The sequence below is a fragment of the Panthera uncia genome, chromosome D1 (genome assembly GCF_023721935.1).
Source record: "Panthera uncia isolate 11264 chromosome D1, Puncia_PCG_1.0, whole genome shotgun sequence".
Classification (NCBI taxonomy): Eukaryota; Metazoa; Chordata; class Mammalia; order Carnivora; family Felidae; genus Panthera; species Panthera uncia.
In genome coordinates this window covers 31,644,932-31,652,167 of record NC_064808.1, presented here as the reverse complement: position 1 = coordinate 31,652,167, position 7,236 = coordinate 31,644,932, and positions in this window count along the sequence as shown.

Here is a 7,236-nt window from a genome sequence, read left to right as displayed (position 1 = left end):
AAAAAAAAATCACTATACTCTGCATTTTACATGCATTCATTCGTTTAATCTTCACAGCAATTCTATAAGGAAATTGCTAGCATCCCCATTTTAGAGATGACAAAACTGTGACTTAGTTTAAGCAGCTTTCCAAAGTCCACTCAAGAAATTAAAGGCAAAGGCAGAAAAAAAAAAAAAAAAAAGGCAAAGGCAGGATTCATATCTGTGTGCTAATTCATCCAGCCACCAAACATTTATTGAATGTTTCCTATGTGCCAGACTCTGAATCTTCATTTTCTATTTTCACCTGCTACATGTTCAATAATAGCTTCTCAATCATATGCTCAAAAGAGAGTAAATGAATAGATGGGGGGGGAGAAAAGAAAAACTTTCAATGAAATGAGTTTTCCCTCAATTTAATAATTACTGGAGAGGTATTGGGTGGGGGGTTGGGCTAAATGGGTGATAGGCATTAAGGAGAGCACTTGGTGGGATGAGCACTGGGGGTTATATGTAAGTGATGAATCCTGAAACCAATACTACACTATGTGTTAACTAACTTGGATTTAAATAAAATTAAAAAAAAAAAAAAAAGAATTGAGTCTTTGGGACCCAGTACCACATTGCACTCCTCCAACCGTGTGCTATGGAAGGTTGCACATGATTTACTCTCTTCCTTGGAGGCTCATTGCATCAACCTCCTTGATCTGGAGCTGCTACCCTCCTAATCATAGGCAGAGGTCCTACCATGACTTTCAGATGCTTTTGCCTCCCTGACGTCATCTTTCATCGTCACCTTCAGGATCAACTCAGTCACGTCTAATGTGGTTGATGACTAAAGGTCAAGTCTTAGGAATAAAGAATGAGAGAGACCATGCAAACTTGAGTCCTATATTCTTGCTTCAACAGTTCACTTTTGGCAATAAGAACCCTTTCCAGAATGCTGAAACTGCAAGTATTTCAAGAAGTGCTAGAAAATCTGATGATCATCTCTAGTCTTTATTAGGAGACATGAAAGAAGAATCCGTTGTCTTGGATATATTCCGGAGGTGGGGTTGGGGGGCGGAATTCCAACTAACGGTGAGTATACATTTACAGCAAAATGCACCAGCCCTGAGGTCCTCAAGCATTCTGTTTAAGTGAGATTTTCCTGTGTAAGGCATAGATTCGGACCCTGGAGTCATGTCTGGAAGAAAGGCAGGCCTTCTTTATAAGAAACAACTAAAGAAAAATACAAGGTTGGAAAAGGCAAGTAGAAGAGACAATAAAATATAATAGGAATTCAGAGAAGACTGAGACTAGCTGGGTGGCCTGTCACTAATAAACATCACTGGGAGTTGGAGGGCTTCCTAGGAGTGGGCAGTGAGGACTGAGATGAATAAGTGAATGAAGAAATAGCAGAAGAGTATTAAGCTGCATCTTCTCCACATGGGATCTTGAAGAGAAGGGATGCATTTCCAAGAAGGAGGAGTAAGTGGCTGCCTTGCTGGTTTCACTTGAAGAAAGCAAACAGCTTCTTCCTAAGAAAATGCTCTGGCAGCTCAACGGCAGTAAATACAGTGTCCACCCATAAACCTCTGCTTGAAACTCAGGAATTTAAAGACTAGTTAGTTTAGAATGAAAAAGAATTAACTGCAGGGGAAGAAGGGAGCAAGGCATTACCCGCCATAAACTCCTTAAACCAAATGGACTTCTGACATATGTTGTTGTTGTTTTTTTTTTAAATAGAGGGGCTTTCTCTGGGTGTTTGGGTAAGGAGTGAGTTATATTTTTCTGAACTTTAGGGATAGTATAATAGTTAATATTACTTTTGGAGTCAAGGAAATATCCATAATGATACAGTGATAGGATATACAAGGGAACAGTACTCAAGATAGGTAAGGTAAGCTTCAGTGTAGGTCAGGAGAGCTGAAGAGGGAGTCTGAACTGAAAGGGGTGGCTTTCACAGAGGCAGTATGAAGTCATTACCTCAGGACAGAGACAAAGGTTAAAAAAAAGAGAGAAATTTTAAAAACTATCTATTTCATTTGTTTCCTAAAAATAAGCTTCATAGAAAAACAATGTCAGTACCATTCAAAAGACAGAAAGCCACAAACTTAGAAAATGAGATGCAAATGTATTTTTAAACCCTCTGAGTGATTAAGATAGAAAGAGGTTGATTCTTCCAATCCCCAAAAGATTGTATGCCTTCTATTACTTACAGGACATCTCCTAATCCCTATTTCTATGAGAAATCTATATTTCCTTAATAGAAAGCACTGAGTTTTAGAACAGTGATGTAAGTAAAGTCTTTGTATAAATGTATGTTTTTCATTATAAATGTGAAAAACACATATTACAAAATAGGGAAAGCAATGTGCTCATAATATAATTTTGCATTGCGCTTTTTCCATTTGCTGTATATCACATAGCTAAATCATTATTTTGTTACTAGTCTTCAAAACGATTTAAATGGCCAACTAGAATATGTCATAATTTATAAATTTCTTTTCAAATATGTTGAGTGTATAAAGCCAGCAACACATCCAGTTGGAATGTCATCTAGATATCTATAGAAAAATGTGCTTCTTGGTTGAAGTATTCAACTCTTTGCTTTCTCTTTAATGCAAAGGTCTCTATTTTTTTCCATGGGCTCATTAAGTTATCATTGCCTAAAAAAAAAAAAAAAAAAAAAAAAAAAAAAAAGGACTCTCTCTAGAGACAATCAACATTTGCTTGTGAAATGGAAAAGGACTTAGCTAGCATATTTATCAAATGTGTAAGTGGCCCATGAGACAGAGGCATAGCAACTATGGTAGGTGACCCATTCTGAATCCAAAAAGAATTTGATTGGCTGAAAAAATAATAGCATGAATCAAACAAGATGGCATTTCACAGAGTGAGAAGACTGGGAGTGTTCGGAGTAGAGAAAAGGAGCCTTAGAAACAATAAGATAATGGTCTCAAATATCTGGAGCCAGGTGGGAGGTCTTTACTATGAAAAGGGAATTTCAAATAGAACTGTAATAAAAGATAATCATAACTATAAGGTCCCAATTAAAAAATTACTGCACAACAAATCAAGCCATTAAACAAAAAATAACCCACTGTTGTTTGTTAATTCTTTCTGTAAATATTTATTGAACACATCTAATAAATGGAGGCTAGCATCTTGCTAGGCACTGAGGAAGCAGCAGTGAAGGAGGCAAGCATGACCCCCACCCTCAAAGTGTCCCTAAGGGCACCAGAGAAAAAGAAGGAAACAAAACAATCAAACTAAAAAATATTATAAACTATGTGTTATAAATAATAAAAGGGCCTAAGATAAAGATTAATAAGAGGGATGAACTGTAAACAGATGGCCAAGAAAAACCTTTCCGTGTACTTGACACTTTACCAGAGACCTTAAAGAATGAGCAGGAGTCAGTTACATAAACAGTAATGGAGTGTTCCAGGCAACTGCTCTGAGGCAAAAGAGTTTGTGTGTCTGGAAAAACAAAAGAAGGCAAACAGTGCTGAAGTCCAGTGTGTAAGAAGGTGGATGGTGAGTGAGGAGTTTGGGGAAACAGGCAGAAAAAGGCTTTGTGGGCATTGTAAGAAGAGTCAGGTGTTAACCATAATGCAATGAGAAGTCGTTAGAGAGCCTTAAGCAGGGACTGCCTTGACTGAGTTTTGCTGTTAGAAAAGCAGTCTGACTGAGGTGTGGAGCACAGGTTAGAGAGAGGCTAAAGGAGAAGCAGGAGGCCAGTTAGGAGACCACTGCAGCAGCCTAGGGGAGAGAAGACAGGCCCTCAGACCAGAGTGTGGAAATGCAGATGGAGACAAATGAGCAAAGCCAAGACAGAGTCCTAGGAGGGAGTGAGCTTGAGATCCCTTGATGTGTTCAGAGCTGGGATGACCATTCCTCAATAGGTCATAGAAGGGATTCTTATCCCATAAAGCCCCTTCCAACTCTGCAACTCTTTAAGAGACATATTCTAGAAGAGACGCTGGCATGTGAACAAAGAACCTTGAGAATTCAAGACATTGTTCCTATTGATTTGCATGCACAGGCCCTGTCTTTATGAAAATTTTAGCAATGAAAGACACTAGGTTGGGCTCAATTCCTCCTAAGAGTTAATTACCGGCCTGGCCCCAGGAGGATCAGAATGAAACGGGAGCATGTGGAAGGCATCACGCTTACAATGTGAACATGAGCAGCACTAATGGGAACACTCCATTGCCAGGCACCGTCCTCATAATTCTACAAGTGAGCCAGAGCCTCTGGAATCCCAGTTCTGCAGCTGCTGCACAGATGTGTGCTGAGCACTGGGACAGGAGCAGAGAAAGGAGGTTGGAGCATAAAGACAATTTATCCAAATCAAACCAGGACTCTTGGCATTTAAGGAAATGACTGCCATTCCTGTCTATACAGTATACCCAGGAAGATCTTCTCAAAATGCAAATGTGATCCTGTCCTCATTTCATCCCAACCTGAAAGGTTGCTTAGCGTTGCTTTTAGGCTAAAGACCAAAATCCCTGGCATGGTCTGTAAGTAAGGGGAGTACATGTCCTACTTTGTCCAGGATAGTTGGAATTTACAACTATTTTGGCCATTGTCAATCACCCCTCATTTTACTCTCACCAGTGCTTCCATTTGGACAAAAAATTATGTGGTCCCCCTACCTACAAGGTCCCACATGCCCTTTCCATCCTTATATCTTGCCACACTCTGAGACACAGCCATGCTGGACTTCTTTCTGTTCCTCCAACCTTTCCCCAACCCTCCTGCTATAGAAGTTTTACATAAGCTGCCCTTTCCAGCTGGAAAACTCCCGCACTCTCCTCCCCTTACACCAGATCACTTCTGGTCCTCCTGCAGACCCTCCCTGACCAGGACAGTTGTCCTTCAGACTCTCTCTTAGCTCCATTATGTTCCTTTCCTCCTCAGCACTTATCCTAGTGGGTTTTGTTTTGCTCACATTTATTTGGGTAATTCTTTGATTCATATTCAACTATGTCTCCCATTTGAATGAGGGTAGTGACCCTGTCTTCTTTACCCTAGAAATACAAATGCCAAGCATATTTTGAATGGATGGATGGATGGATGGATGGATGGATGGATTTATTTATAAGTAAGTTAACATACAAACTACTAGTTACTTACTGGCTAATCCCACCAAACCCAGCAAACAAAAACAACAAATAAACAAAAAAAAAAACTATGTATTTATACACTAGGGAAATGGTAAAAAAGTGACTTGATTGATCTTTGGAATAGATTTATTGCTCTGTGTGTGTGTGTTCCAAATAAATATTGACTTCCATACTGGTCACCTTGTAAAGTTGGACCCTTATCCCAAAGACAGCAATAATTCTAAAACTCCTCTTTGGAACTTGCCTGAAAAGTCTCAGTGTATTCTACTGGATCTCCTCAATAATGGCAAAACTACAACATTCAGAGGGAGGTTTTGATTGCTGGAAAAGCCTACTGGCATTTTGTACCAAGTTTGATAAACGAGTCTGGAGACCAAGACAGACAGGGGTGTTTAGGTCAAAAATGAGATGAAACTCTACAGAGACCAAATCTCTAATGTGTCTCCAAAACTGGCTCAGAAGGTAATTCCAAACACTTTGGCAGAAAATGTGGAAGAGGAAATAATCCTCCAATGGATCCTTTTTGAAAGATAAGCCCTGTTCTGTCATTTGAAAACATGTGTAGAAAATCAACCTCCACAAACAAATTTCTCAAAATGACAATCCTTTCTCCCAACTGTGCAGTGCTTTTCAGCACACAAAGTGCTTTCTCCACATTATACTTTCAACAAGTGACCACTCTAAGAGACTTTGCTATGTTCATTTTGAAGAGCAAGGCAAATGGGGTAGAGGAGGTAGGGAGTGGAATCTGAACTCTCCTGGGGTCATGAGTCACGAAGGCTTTAAAGAAATCTAACACCTCCCAGGACAAAGCATGACTGGAAAAACAAATACCAACTACCCGAGACAGCATCACAATACGTTCCAGCCAAGTGTAGACACCCCTTGGAGCCCACCTGCTTATGCTCCTTCACCCCAGCTCTGCTAGGGCCTTGCCCCAGGACTGACAAACAAAAGTCAGCTCTGAAATTCCATTAGCACCACCAGAATGTTTGCCTAGCAGCTTCTGGGTGGAACAGAAGGGGAAAACGCATTTTCTGAGTCCCACCTTAAATATGCAGGAGCCAAGAGCAAAGCAGGGTTACAGAGCCTAGAGCTTTGGATCTACTTTATGTGACCTGTTTTACGGCCCTTGAAATGCATCAGGAAGAACTGACAATGAATATGCTGGGGAGTCCTAGGAAGCTTGTCTTGATAGTTCTCCATCTTGCTTCTCCTAACCATCTGGTGTCAAATCTAGTTTCAGTTTCAGAATTTCAATGAAATAAATTGGTCTAAAAATGTTTTGCCTCTTTGCTCGCACTAATGCATTAACCTTCTATTTCCAATCGAAGGTATAAGGAATTTCAACTATTTGGAGCACCATCTCCTCTATCCTAAACATAAATCAGGAGACATAAAGACCAAAGAAGCCATCTAAAATTCACAGAAATGTACTCTTCATTGTGCCATGGGTGGCAACAGAAGTTCAAGGTAGTCAAAAACAACACGGTCTGGTATCAGGTGGAGGCATAACCAGAAAGATTACCAAGACTGGATAAGTCAGAGGCTAGACTAAGCTGACAAGGGATAAATCTTAGAATGAGCACCAATCTGGGAATTGCTCAAAACATTCCAGGTGACCAAAATGCCCTCAAATATCTAGTGTTGGGGCCATTGATTGAGGGGAAATCTTTTTTCTGGCTTTGGGCTTTAGCAACAAATAGAATCCAGGGTGTTTCTCTCTCCAGGTTGTTAGATTAATTTTTATACAGTCCCTAAGAAAGATCTCTTTCCCACTGGACTGTATTATAACCAGTGACCACAATTTATTGTTCAAGTTCAGACACATTTAAATGTGAAAGTGGCCACCATTAATTTTTCTGGGAAGCAGGTATTAACCTGGGACAGTCCCAGGAAATCCAGGACTTGCTACCCTTCTTATAACAGATGCATTTTCAGTGGATGACCTCCAACTCATTCCATGTTTCCCAGACAAGGAAAACAAGCAGAATGATGCCGCTTTTTGAGTCAACTGAAAGTAACCAACCTGTCCTCCAGCTGGTATCTAACAATATACAACAGGTCCTGAAACCACAAACCACATTACCTAGCATTCCTTGACAAACAAGACCTGATATTTATCAGGACAGCCAGACATTTG